Consider the following 15,084-nt stretch of genomic DNA (forward strand, 5'->3'; position numbering starts at 1 on the left):
ATAGTTGCCTATGAGAGCGGCATAAAGACACAAAAAGCCTGACAGAGCGCCGATCACCCGCATACATATGAATGACCAATCATACATTAATACAAAACATAGGTTGAAAAAGAATCATCCCGAGTTTTTAGAAAAAAAAAGTTATGCAATTAGACGCAAGAAATATGTACATTGATATGATTTACACGTGTGCATTGTAAACCGTGCGATTCTTCATAAACGATCTTGGTTGAGAAGTTAGTAGCCTACCCATTTCTTCCCCTCGATACCAAATACGTCACCAAACGAGAATGCCACCACGCATGCGAACTAGCTACGGACGTCAAGACCCTAGAGTATTAAATACCCCGGCTACTAAACCATCTTGAGCATGACATAGACTTTTATGTAAAAAAAACTTCCTGTTAAATTCTAGGATAACCTATCAATAAAATACATCTCACTAATTCTTTATGTACACCGTATATACGTGTTTTCTTTGTCATTTTTTCTTCCGGTTTGTGCTGCAATTTAAAATTTATAATTTAATGCATGTAAGTATATATTCATTTTGTATGACGTATACTTGTATTGCTTCATTTGCAGTGAAAATTATGCAAGCGCCCCGCCTACAGTGAAGGATAATCCGACCAGATTTAAAGGGGGGGTGCCTGCTCGGTCCCGGACCGAAATTGAAGATGGCGGCGGGAGAGCCGCTAAAAATAAAAAAAAAAAAATGCCCATCCACGTTTCTAATGAAATGCTTTATATATTTACTGTTTTTATTCCCCCTCGTCACTGCCAAGTGGTTTTGGGACGTTAAACCCCAGATATTATTATTATTATTATCGTCACTGCCAAACCGTCCTAGCTCAATGAGCGGAGGTAGCGTATTATCCAGGCAAACTGAGATTTCTGAAACTATGTTTGCCATCGCTGATAACAAGTGCGGGAGAGTATTGCAAAAGTTCAACAACACCCGCATTGTATTTATGAGAGAGGCTTGTTTAAAAAACACTAGATAAAATTCTGGCTGCGGAATGTGTTGGCCACACCAGGTATTTTTTCTCAACACATCACATTACAAATCCCTCCGTATGCTTAACTTGTATTATGCCATATTGTTCTAAAAGTGAATTGTACGGTGGTTCACTCTCGGCTTAATTACTTTGGTGTGGTATAACGTGTAGAACCGCGTGCACTAGAGCCCAGTTTTAATAGTGGTTATCGGGAGCAGTGCGGCGAAGGGAGCCAAGTTTTATTTATAGGTTTTAAAGGTGAAGTTTTCTTGTAAAAGTATTTTTTCGATAACACTTCATTATACTGGTGTCTACTGTTCTTCAAGTTACACTCTAAAATCGGCCTCCTCTCTTGAAGGTTGGCGCCTGCCGCATGAAATACGGGACGCAAGTTCTCTACCCTAGGCTACCCAAGCTTTTTGGAATATTTCCCAGAGAAGTACACAACCAGTGCAGAATTTCAATTCTTTCAACGTTTCCCGTGAATCACATCTGCGAACATGCCGGTTTAACGTTAATCAGCAGTGGTCCCACCTAGGAGCTTGCATATTCTATTGAGCTCATATTGTGTGAATTGCATTTTTGTATTATGTTTCACTCTATTTGCATATTTAAGCATTAACAAATGTTTAGGTTACCTCTGTCTGGTCGCTGTTTACTGTTACTGTAGTTTGCTCGCTCGGAGGTGCCTGAAATAAAATAAAGAAAGAAGAAACTGTGGTTGCTTTGAATTATTCTCAATGCAGCACTGTATCACTGATCGCTGCTACTATAATATGCCTTGTTGTTACAGACGTTGCTACGCAATAATTAACTGAATGATCATTTGTACCACCGGGGCTGAACTGTCTAATAGAAGTAGTCATTAGGCAGGGGACACTTTAGACACAAAGTGTAACATGAAAGCAGTGCCACATGAGAATGGGCCGTTTGTGAGGCTCGCTATGTTCCATTTGTCGATTGGTATAATTTAAAGTAGGATGTCTCAAAGCACTACCTAGAATATATATACCAGGCCCCACCTCAGATGTGTCCTGCTCACGTTGACGTCTGCGGTTAATTCCAGTGTTCGCAAGTCATAGTAGCTAGGTGTAAAGCAGTCCTGGTATTTAAAAAGAAAACTAATGTGACGACAAGGAACACAGTGGGCTTTATTGGGAGATAGTTTGCTCCCGCAATTTTGTGCTGTGAAAAGTCCCTTCAGCCTACAGATGAAGCTTGAACTGATGAAGCCTGCTTTAGCCGACTTCATTGTTCAGCACAGTTAATTGAGCACCACTAAATGCGAGGATTTCAGTAGGATTTACTGGCTTAAATAATAAATGCAACCATAAAATGACTAAGCCTGTAACTAATTATTAAATTAATTGCTTGTGCAAGCTCATACGAAGCCACGTTACGCCTGAACCACGCAAATGTCGGGGCAACCACGTTAAGCCGCGTCAGAAAATTCTACAAATTCTGCCAGCAATGCGATAAATGTCTATATTTCTCTCTGTTAAAGGCTAACCTAACGTAAGAAATGACCGCCGCAGTGCATGAGCAGTTCCTTCTTTTAGAGCTTGCCGTACGCGATTCATTAAAAAACGACGCGTTTGTAGAAATGTTGAAAAATTCGATTAATATTGTATAAAAAAAGATAAAGAAAAAATGTTTTTTTATCATTTATTTTTTTAAGACCTGTATGCCGAACCTTGTAAATTGTTTTGTGTGCGATAGTGTTCATTATTATTTGCCTCGCTTATGCTGGTGTCAACAAGTGTATTTCTATTCAAATGTAACCTCACCCCCACCCCGTTTACTGTAACCCCCCTCCCCCCCCCTATGTAATGCCCGGCAAGGGCCTTTAGGGTATGTGAATAAAAAAAAATTAGTAAGCCATAAGGTCTAGCAAATGTTCTTCAGTGTAAAAGCAACCACAACATGTGAATATTTCGTTTGTTCGTGAGAGAGCTTCGGCCAGTCAATAATGAATCCCTCTCTTCAAGTCAGCGCGCAACCTGGACGGAACTATGAGAGCTTTGCTTTATCATTGAGCACGTTTCGCTTTGCAGAATACCGGTTTATCGAACACGTGTACGATAAAAGTAGCGTTAGTCGCGATATTGTGTGAGGCTTTTGTAAAACGTGGGTTACACTTTATTTTGTGACATGGGTGTTGACATTGGCAGGACATGAGCCACTGAATAGTAATGGAAAACCTACCCTCGATTGCAGCAGTAAATCACATTATTGTTCCTCAGTGCAATAACAGCTCTGAGGCGCTTATGGTCAGTCCCGTCAGCAAAAGATAGCGCCACAAATGCACAGATGCAGCACAAGATGGCGCCACTTACCGTTCTAACGTTAAGAATGATAAGCATACTTGCCAGTTGACAAAACACGTGCACATAAGCATTGTACGATACGCTCTAAAGAAAAAGAGTATGTGTGACTCTTTTCGGAGAGTCCTGACTCGCCACGTATGTGACTCTCTTTAAAGAGGCACGTTAACTCTCTTGTGGGTCACACGACTCTCCGGAGAGTACAATGATATCTCTTGTACTCCCGTGCCACATTAAAGAGAGTCATACGTGGCAAATCAGGACTCTCCTGAAGGAGTCAAATTACTCTTTTTTCTTAGAGTATAGCAGGCGCCTAGACGCGCGATAACGTAAAGTTAATCAGTTGTATTTCTATTCCAATCTGCCTGAGGTCATATATTCACGTCAGCTCTGAACGGAAGCACGGGCGGGCAACCGCAACTCTTTCTGAACAGCCCTATTATGCAGTCGTATTTTACAGGAACCTTTGGTTTCGTTTCATTCTGAAATCGGGTTCGCGAAGGAAAAGCGGAACACCCAGAGATCAGGGATGCACCTGTTCTCCAAATGCTTCGTGTCCCCTTGGTTATATTGTAACAAGGCGTTAAATTTAACGAGAGCGACGAAGACGTATTAGAGTGGACTGAGTCCGTTCTTTGGAGAAGCGATAGATGCAGCCAGCGCGAGAAGTTGTGCGCAGCCATCGTGTATTCACTTCAGAAAGGGAAACGCTGCATCTTACGCGAAATAGTTTTGAATTTAGTTCAGCAAATTATTGCATTTTATAGTGAGTACACGCATCGTGGCACGATTGTATCGTTTCTTGTTCCGCAACGCCACGGACGGGCGCTGGCGGCGAAACTAGAAAACGTGCGACAAATATGCAAAGTTATTATTGATGACAGACGGGCTGAATCGGCAGTGAAGTTTTCGGTATTGCACGATGTGATTGCGTATAAGCCATCTGAATAAATGTCAGTTTGAAAAGGGAAGCTTTCGTGGTTTCACTGCATGGTATTGAAGACAGGCAAAGTGGGCATGATGTCAGCCAACCGCGTTTCGTGAACAGCAAATTCGGAATAGAAAAGATCGGAATAGCTGTACTTGATTTTGCAAACTTAGCCTAGGTAGGCCTAGATGTTCCTTATCCTCTACATGTACGCCTATTTAGCCGTGTGGTTTAGAATTGCACGGCGAATGCAAACTGGCAGCGCGCTAACATCCACGTGGCATATTTAAATACCTTGGAGTGGCCTCGCTTTCCTGGGCGCTCGGGAAAATCCGTAAATGGCCCGATTGGCGGTGAAGTTGTGTGGAAGAATGGCTGAAAACAAGAAAAAAAAATACAGTAGGAATTGTGTGTCAGTTATCACTGTCAGTGCGAATAGCATAACATGGACTCGAGGACACTTCGTCAGCTACCGCTGTGAAAACGCGTCAATTGTATCAACACACCCTTTGCACGCGGGACCTTCTTTATGACATTCCGTTCGGGCTGATGAAGCATGCGCTATTGAAGTACTGCTCTCTAATTCGAGGTGCATTAATAGGAAGAAGGCATACGCCCATTTGTGGACCACCATATACTATGCAGGCCCAGTAACATCAGTGGATGGAAATGTACACCTTAATCATTGTAAAATGCACGTCCGGTTCTAGAGTAATTCTTCGAGCCTATACGCTGATTCGTGGAAAAATGTATCAGATTCGCTTCAACATTTAAAAAGCCTTTTACGGATGAAGCAGTTTTAGAAAGCCGTATCGCGCTGAGAGAGCCTGCGCGTGGTAAGTTCCAGAGGGCCAGTAGAGGTGCTGCCCGGTACGACAGAGGCTATAGGTTGCCTCTGCATATACCATAGGAAATTTAATTTCACTGTTGGGAGCTCAGCTCGTGGGTATAGGCGGCGATGTGTTCCTCGCTACCCCCATTTTCTTTTTGCGATTCGAGATGACACGAGGTTTCAGGCAAGAAAAGTTTTGTGCGCCACGAATAGAAAGCACAATAGGCATAACATGGGTGATTTCACCAAGCTGTCTTAAGAGCAAATGGCAAGTCGCTATGACAGGTGGTCTAATGAAAAAAGAAAGCAAAGCAAGGACAATTGTAACGTTCGTTAAAGATGGACACTTTGTGAGCCAGATACGGCATCGAGAGTCTCACTTTTTAGGAACAGTGAAAGCAAAGGCAATCGAAATGGGCTTGCCTAAGTGTGGTGGAGGGGACTCCTATGTACGTGAGCTCAAACAAGAGCCAGTGGTGCTCGCGATTGTTGGTTACACCGAATGACCTTCACATTAGGAAACATTTAATGGTCGGGATTAACTATTCGCACTGAGCACGTTGCACAAAGCTTGTATAAAATTGCTGATACGTTGAAGTTGATGTGAATACCAATGAGGCGTAGGTTTCAAAAGAAGGTACAATACGCCTCGGAAGAAGTACGTGATTATTTGATTATCGTCACGTATTTTCTTCGCGAAACAGTAATACAGCGCAAGGTCTTTGCGTACGGCGTCTTCGCGAAACTGTGCCTAACGCGCAGCTCAGTCACGACGCCGGCCGCACGCGCGTACCAAATCGGTGGTTACGGCCAGGTAGATCACTGAGAAGATAAGGGCTCCCGAGACGACGCACATGATCAGGCAGTGCATCGGGTGAAAGCCTTCTTGGAGAACGGAGGCGTCCGATCCCGACCACGGTACCCTGACCGGTGGCCGCGCCTGCTCCGATTGTTCCAACGGCTCGGGTGACATTTCTCCGGTGTCATCGGGAGGACTGCAGCGTCATTATGAAAATAATAAAGAGACGGGCAGATATCAGCATAAAAAATCAGTCAGTTTCACCCCGAGTGAAAGCTGTAGCAACTGCGGAGCATTGACTTGCCTGTGTTTCCCTTGAATTTACCTTGTGTTTATTTGCTCGTTTCTGCTCTTTTCGTGTGAATATGTGATATTCCATATACTTTTAAGTTCTTATCTTGTGATTATCTGATTTGTTTTGCGATAATCTATTTTTGGCTCTAAGGTCTCCTTTATACTGTCTTTTTTCTTTTTACTGTTTGGTGCTCCGAGAGCGATGCGCCTAACTCCCGGCGCTGGCGTTTCGCCTCCACTTTTCACTTCCGTAGATCTGTGTCTGCCTCACGGCGCTAAAATTTCGCTGTCGCTTCGCTGGCTCGGACAGACGAATTATGCCCTTTGGCGACGCTGGCGTTCACAGGCAAGCAAGCGCTGGCGTTCCAAACGTGTAGTCTAATCGGCTTATGTGTATCATACGTGGAACCTGAGACGACGGCAGGACGGTCATTTAGACTGCTCCGCAGTTAAAGGAAAATGCCGTCGCTGAACGGAGTTAAGCCAAGCTTTTCGAGCGATAGCAGACACTACAGCGGAAATGCATGCCGGGGAGGTGTCCCGCGCGTAGGCGCCCCCGTGCGGAAAGCATGAAGCGGCTTAATAAAGGCTTAATAAAGCTCCTGAGTCGAGAAACACTATTTCGCTTTCATAATTGGCGTTGGTTTCCACGTTTTGCATGCAGGTATACAAAGCGCCATTAATTATTATGCCAGCAGCATTTACATACGACATCATCGTTTCGTTTGCATTGCCCGCTGAGGATGAGCAAGCCGCGTTATCAACCGGTGATCTTTCTTGTTTCGCTGCTGCACCTGACCGCGCTTGCCTGAACAGCCATTTGGCTCTGCTGGGCACGCCCAAATATATTTCGTTTGTATCTGTTACTGTCATTAAACGAATTGATAGTTTGGCATTTTCCTGCCCGTCGCTTCACTTCCCCCTTTTCACGAAATGTCCTTGCTGCCAGAAACAAGCGTGCGTTGTAAATAAAAGCACCAGCTTGTCGAAGGAGCAGCTCTATTGGATAAAAAACTCTGACTGTGGGGAAAAGCAGGCACGAAGTCTTTGTTGAATAGTGCATCAATGTAAACATTTCTAGATTATGTTGACGTATAACAACTATATAGTACGCTGACATGTTCGAGTACAAAGGGCTTCAACCTTAGCCACATGGGAAGCTTGAACTGGCCGAGAAAGTAATAAAGATATGAAAATTTGTCGTTGATTTCTATCAAAGTAATTTCCATGTAAATTCTCGTAAGCACTGGCCCAATTTTCGGAGTCGTGGCGCGTATACCATTTACCCAGGAAAGCCTTATACTTCTGCAATAGGCCGGAAGATGACCCGTTTGTGCTCTTTTTAACGTATGCCGTTGCCTAATGAAAATACACAAAGGTAACTTACTTGAGGCTTATAAACTTGTCCCTGAAACAATGTAAGACAGAGAGCAAGTGAATTATCTGCAGTGACCCGCGCTAATCGCTCCAGGTAGCAGCAAGAATGGTCCAACAAGTAGCGAACACACGACATGCGTTATGTTTTTTTAATCCTGAAATAAAATTGTAATGAATAAAGCAATTAGGGGACTGTACAAGATACAGCATGCATAGCAGTACAAACCCTCGTTCTGCAGGTACCGTTGCTTCAAATGTGGTTCGCTAACATACGCGTCAACGCAATGCAAACACGCTTATCTGTTAGAAAGCATTACGTGGCTAAATTATCCGGGCCCGTATTCACAAACTGTGCTTATGCTAGAAATATGCCTTAAAGGGACCGACAACCAATTTTTGTGTTGCCTATTTTCTTTAGCGCAACGCAAATCTTACCGGTGAGAGTGTTTAATCACGGAAAGGTAACGTGGAAAACGCCGTGAAACATTTGTAATCAGAACCTTTTATCTGCGGCGAATATGAAGTCGTATACACACGTGACAACACATGCTGGAAACATTGAGCGCGAGAGCGGTTCGTGCTCGAGCGCGGCGGTTTGCTGCGCATGCGTGCACTCCGCGCGCATGCTCCGCGGCTCGACATGTTCCACTGACTACCGCTAAGGCATAGCCGCTTCTCACCGTGCAACTCCTTTTACCTTGTAAGCAGCACAAAATAGAGCGGGGAGAGCTAATAATATATATACTCTAATCTTCACGTATAATCATGGCGCGCATGACCGTATCATACTACGTGAATACGGACAGTAAGATTATCGACTCCCTAATCCAGCTTGAAGGCTCTTCCGCTAGGCTGCGCCACATATCGGCTTTTTGTTACTTTTTAACACGATTTAAAAATATAGATCCTACTCAAAACGCAAAACGGACGCTGGAATCTGTCACTATATTTTGGCGGCCTTTTCATTTCTATCAGGATCTAATCACACGTTCTGGCCAGATGTCGGTCTCTTTAAGATGAAATACGCCGGTACCTTTATTCTGATCCCTTCAAGATGAATCAGCCAGTCTTATCACCGGGAATGTGGTTAGTAAAGACAGCCAGCCAGTGGCATAGACGATAAATGGGAATCCCCGAAGCAGCAATTAGCCTGCCTGCGGGAACTACGAATAAATTGGTTCGGGGTTTCAAAGTTGGCTACTGCTCCGGCCGTTAGCTGCAAAAAAAAAAAAAAGGAGGTACGCCCACTTTTGATTCTGCATGCATGGGTTGCACAGAAACGAATAGTAGGTGATGGACATCCACGGTAATCGGTCTGCGGGATGATACTGTTCACTGGAAGCAATTAGGACTAAGATCGAACGAACTATAGCATTCAGAGAAAAATACAAGGGCGAAAGCTATGCTTACATCAATTTATGCACTGATGAAGTTACAGCCATCCGGAGGTGTTGCAATGCCGTTCCCCGAACCTGTGCGCTTCGCAAGATGATGATGATGATGATGATGACACATGGCTCATACCCACACTGGGGGATTGGCCACGGATTGTAGATATGAAGATTTAAAACTACTGAGTTAACACAAAAGACAAGCAAACATAAAAAAGAACTAGTGCAATAATTATTTCTACATTCAGCCCAGACTTCTCATCCTAACTAGAGATGAGAATAATGAAATTTATGTGATACCGAACGTCTTCATTTTTATTGATTTTTTTTCTTATTGATTCATTGCTATTATCGGAATAGGTTTGCAGTTAAGAACTTAAAAACGCATTCGTTTTGTTTCATGAAGGGAATCACTTACAGCATCAAAGACATTCCTGTGGCTGACGCCCAAATCCGAAGTACCGAAGGTGAGAATAGCGTCTATTGTTAAAATTACCCCCAGCTTAGCACATGGAGTTTCAAGAATTCTTTTTCTTTGTAATATATAGCGTCGACACAATAAAAATAATGCTCTATTGATTCGATTTCTGAACAAAAGTGACAGATGGTGCCTCTTCTTCTTCTTCTTTCTCTTCTAGTTGTTTTTATTGTACACTAAAGATGCGGCTCATACCCACCCTTGGATCCACTATTTCGTAAGACGTTGAAAACTACAACAGCTTATTACGGCTTACTGCCTGAAAGTGGCGGAATTTACCAGGAATTAAAATACCTATAAAATACGTTTTGTTTTTTGGCACACACAAATTAAGCACTTAAATTCTCTTTATCAGCCTCAGTGGTTAAGAGGTTTTTGCTGCGCCGGTGAGAACAAGACGTGATGGGTTGGGTTCCCTATTGAGGTTCCCGTATTTAAATTGGTATGCAATACATAAACTCTGTAGCGTAACCGTTGTATTTGGTGTAGTTGCAGTAAACGCCCTAAGAAAGTTTGCAACGGCCAATGTCACGCTCACAGACGTTCCTTCATTCACTACACTGTTGAGGCGTACACCGGGAAGCGAAGTATGGCAAGGGAAGAAGGCAATGCGAAAGGGACCCGATAATGCTATTGCGTTGCTCTCTCAAACACGAAGCTTAAGCGTCCTCCAACAGTACCTATCGGATCAGGTGATACCACCGCTTCGCTGGTGATGATGTCGAGGACGCTGTTATGATGACTGTCACGTTCCCACCCAAGAGTCGGGCACATCATATGATCTTAAACATCTCAATCCATATTAGAGATTATGGCGTCAATTAGAATGAATGGTTGTTCTTAATGAATATTGTTATTAGAATACTAAAGCAACCATGCTTTACGAATCATGCGCCACAGCTGCGACCGACACCAGTGGCGGTGGCGGCGAACGAGATCGCCACCATAAGTGGCTCTTAGAGTTAGCCCATAATAATGTACATTGTCAACCAATAAGTTAAAAAAAATATTAAGTCAACTTACTCTTGAGCACGTCACCTTAAGTATCAGGGGCTGAATTTACACAACTAAGTTAACTTACTCTTGAGCACGTCACCCTAATCATCAGCGGCTGAAATCACGAAACTAAGTTAATTTACTGTTGAGCACGTCACCCTAAGCACCAGGGGATGAATTCACAAAACTTCTCTTTCGTAATAGCGTCTTGCCATTTGTCAGACGGCCTCGATAATGATATGTCGCAGATTTCGATTGGCTGATATATTCTCTTACGAAAAATTTTAGCGCATTTGTGAATACAAACCAAGTTGTATTACCGTTTATACTGGTGTAATGGCTGAAGGTTTTTCCCCCAAGATTTGGGTTGAAAATCACGGGTGTGGCCATTACGCGGAGAAAAAACACAACGTTTTTTTTTCGTACATATTTTCATGCTACTTGCCTTTATTGAAGTGCAGTACTCCATTGTACCTGGAGAAGCGAAAAACAACCTATGCCACTTTCATGCGTTTGCAAAAGCGCACCTCCTCGTTATTTGTCGTAACCTCAAGCTTGCCTCTGACCCACCTGAGGACATCCTCCGTTCCATTGTATTTGTTCGAGATTGTCGTGACCTTGAAGCTTTTATCCACCGTCTCGAAGACAGCCACACCCCACGCTTCGAACATCCAGTGGTACGCACCCCTATAGGGATGCCCTTTTCAGCCGTCGAGTCGGGGTTGTTTGGTCGATGGCAGCTCTTCGAAGGGAGGCGCTAAATCTCGAAGGCTGTACTTTTGCTACCCGGAGGCGCCGAAAACTCGGCACGGCTGCCTCGTTTTGCCACTGTAAAAAAAAAAACGCAGAAGAAAATGATTCTTCGGAATTATTGCACCGCACAACCAATAACACTGCTAAGCTACTCAAATAATAAGGGTGCGGTATCACAGGTAATTTTTAAATATACGTTTTTGGGGGATTCTTTTAACAAAGTTCTGGGTGCGGTGATTACATGGGCGCGGCCATTGCACACGTATATACGGTATTTTTTGTTTTTATATACTTCCTAATGTCCAAGCAAGGTCGAGCATTTGATATGACAGAATACCGTAATTAGCTGCGGTATATGAATGCTGCATATCGTCCTTGTGGGCTCTTGTTTTCTTTATTATATTTGGCATCATAATGTTAAATGCGGGGTACTTTAAGGGCCCGGCCTTTGGTATGCTGTCGTGTGCTGTCATCGTACGCTGTCGTAGCTGGGCGTAACGCAGGCAAAACCGCGAATAGCATAGCCATCTGTAGCATGTTCAGCGCGCGCTCGCGCCAAGGAGAAGTCTTCTTCCTTTTGTTCTTCGAGCGCCTTGATGATGATGAGTGCGGAGCACTTTAGGGGCTCCGGCTGTCGTATGCTGTCACCGCTTGGCGTAACGCAGGCGAAACCATGTATAAAAATAGAAAAAAAGAAAGCAAGCGAGAAATAGAAAGAGAGAGAAAGAAGAGGAAATAATAGGCACAAAAATAGAAACAGCAAGAAAGAGAAATAGATAAAGAAAGAGGAAAAAATTAATAGAATAAAGAGAGCAAAAAAGACAGAAAAAAAAACAGAAAACAGAAAAGGAAACAAAAAGAGGAGTAAAGAAAGAGAAAACCGAAGAGAAACAAAGAAGACTGCCCAACTCCGCACTTTCTTCAGGCTTGGAAGCACTAGTGCGACGCTGCCGTAATTTTTTTTTCTAGAATTACGTCACCCGATTCGTGCCCCGTTCCTCATAGTGGGTTGGCATCATTAAAAATAGACATTATCATCGTTACCAGCATATCTGCGAGTCACGGTGTAGGCCTCCTCCATCTCCTTTTGTCTCCAACCGCCTAGACCATGAAAGCGTACAATGCTCCCAGCGCCCGAGCTCTTACCCCTATGAATCCGTGAGTCCGAGTTCTCTATGAATCGTGGCGCTGCTTGGCGTTAGAAGGAATAACGCGCGGCTTTACGTAGGCTGTTGCTTTTCATTACCGTAAGGTGTATGCGCTTTATTATGCAGAGTTCAACGAGCAGTACAAATCGCCTTAGACAGGCTGACCGACGTTTCCATAGAAGGACCTATCGTTGTCTAAGGCGCCTTATCCACGCCAAGGATTACATGGCGCCCTACACTAAGACAGGTCTTTCTAACGAAACGTCAGCCAGCTTGTCTGAGGCACTTCCTCCGCTCAATCAACATGTCCACACTTTGTGTATTCATCCGTCGGCTGCCACCTTGTCTTTATTAGAAAGGAGTGTAATATATTCTGTCAACCGTTGTAAACATATTGGCTTACTGAACAGGCAAGGTCAATAAGTAAATTCGTTTGCAGCATAAAGTGAAAGACAGGAGCGTGAGGGAGTGAGAGGCCACCTCCACGAGATGGGTACGCACACCGCTTCGTGCCAGGTCGGCTTCCCTCTCTCCCTATGTTGAAAACCTGCGGGTGGCAGTGGGTATTGAAGCTCGTGCGTTCAGCAGTGGATGGCGATGCTCTACCACTTGCCTGTCATTGCGGTTACTGCGCTTCCACGTAGACAAGCTCGAGAGGCGAGAGGGGGCAGTGACCCCGCTCACACCGCTGCTAACTGAAGCCGCTGGTCCAAACCGCGCGGAAACAAAAAACAGCGACATAGTAATACGAGATAAAGAAGGGTCTATCTATTCACACGTAGCGGTGCGTTACTATTGACATATACTTGCGGACACACGGTGTTCGTGCGCTGAATTTGCAACTACAGAAGCCCTCCCTCCACTGACTGCGGTCTCTGGAGATACTGCTGAATTGTGGCAAAACTGAAGTACAACGAAAAACGAAACAGACAACCGATATGTTCACGTATAAAAAAGTGCACTTGCTCACGTTGACAGCTCTCACCGTGTTCTCGAGGCACTCTTCGAATACTCTCGCAGGCTTTCCAAGGCGGGAGATGGTCAGGACTCCGGGTGATGCGCCTCCGGCGCGACTTCCAGGAAGCAGCAGCAGCGGCCGCCCGTGAGTGACCAACAGTTACAATGCTATAGCACGTTTCCACAGTGGCATCCAGTCGACAGGTCAGGATACTCCGAGGTGACCAACTATTGGAGTGTCGTGGAGTTATTTAAAAAACTGTACCATGAAATTAGTTGGGGCTGACAAGGAAAGGTTCCAGGTCGTCAGATTCAGTGTGCGTAATTCACTCTCGTGGCTGCGATGCAGAGTGTACGTAATTTACATCACGTAACTCGAATCACCTGAGAAGGCTTAGTGTCATGGGATGTGCTCACTGTGCAGGTTTCGGTTTCTACAAAAAGAAGGGCTCACGGCACCGGGAGCCACGGCAGTCCCGCCAGTGGCGGCGCAGCCAAGTGGCAGCAGAGACGCTGTGTAAGTGAATTTCAGCGGATTGTCTTGGACACTTTCGGGGTGATAGCTATTGGCATAGGCGTACGCACGAGGAGGCATAGGGCGTGGCTGCACCCCCTCCCCTCCCCCCGCCAATCATCAGAGAGGGGCGCCAAGTCGGCCCTGTCCCGTCATTGCCTAAAGTGATAGGTTGTGGCCCTGACGGTTTTTAACGGTAATGCTGGCCGAGGACCACTGATGTTGCATTCCAAAGGCTGTTAGCTTCGCACTTGTACCCTCGAAATATCCAGATACAACAAGGCAGGTCGTTGTAAGAAGCACGTCCTCGCTTCATTTTTCCTTTTTGCAGCCACTGCGATGTTTATTTTTGTTTGAACTCAACCAATGGGCGGCGGTGGGGGGGGGGGGACTGCGGTGAGACTCACCCCCTCCACCCCCCGCTGTCTAAGAGGGAACCTTGCTCACGCCTATGACTACTTGAGTGCGTGGGCGGCTTTCTGTCAACACGTCGGGCCTATTCAATCCACTGCCGTTGTCTAAGGGCATCAAAACCGAGACTTTCGCAAGCACAGCACGTTTTCTACAAATTCACGTATTATTGTAAGCAAAGGACCCGGTCACGTTTGTGTTCACGGCATTGGAGAAAGAGACGATTTCTGACCACTGAGTTCTCGGGTCAGAAAAAAAAGTAAGAAGTTAAGGTACACCTTAAGCAAAACGGTTGTGACGCCACACAAGGCCAATTATTCTGGACAGGGAAGAGCGTACATTTGCAAGGTCACTTGTACTTGTCGCAAGCATTTTCTACAAGAATAAATTAGACGAACAGCATGTTCTGATAAAATTTACTTATTTTGAGAAAAAAAAGAATGACTCGTGACGTAAAGGCAAAGCAAACATATAAAGTGTCACACATACTAGTTGGTCATCTTGTGATCGAAATGTGAATGAACGGGAGAGTCAATACAAGCACAGTTGTGGTGATCTAACGGGGTGTGTACACTCTAAAGAAAAAAATGAAATCAGTTACACTTCTTGCCGAGTCCTGACTTGCCTAATATATAAATCTCTTTTAACATACATGTTAACTGTCTTTTAGAGAACCACGCATCCCTAGGGAGTATAGAATGTACTACAGATATTCCGTAAAGATAATGATCTTTGAAAGAGGGTAATGTCCATCTGGTAGAGATTTACTTATGTGGCAAGCTAGAACTTGCCGAGAAAGAGTAAGAAGTAATGCGTCCTTTTCTCATGATTAAGCGAGAACGTTTTATACAAGGGCATAATTATTGTTCATAATATCGAAAGTT

This window comes from Rhipicephalus sanguineus, chromosome 4 (assembly GCF_013339695.2).
Source record: "Rhipicephalus sanguineus isolate Rsan-2018 chromosome 4, BIME_Rsan_1.4, whole genome shotgun sequence".
In the NCBI taxonomy this organism is placed as follows: Eukaryota; Metazoa; Arthropoda; class Arachnida; order Ixodida; family Ixodidae; genus Rhipicephalus; species Rhipicephalus sanguineus.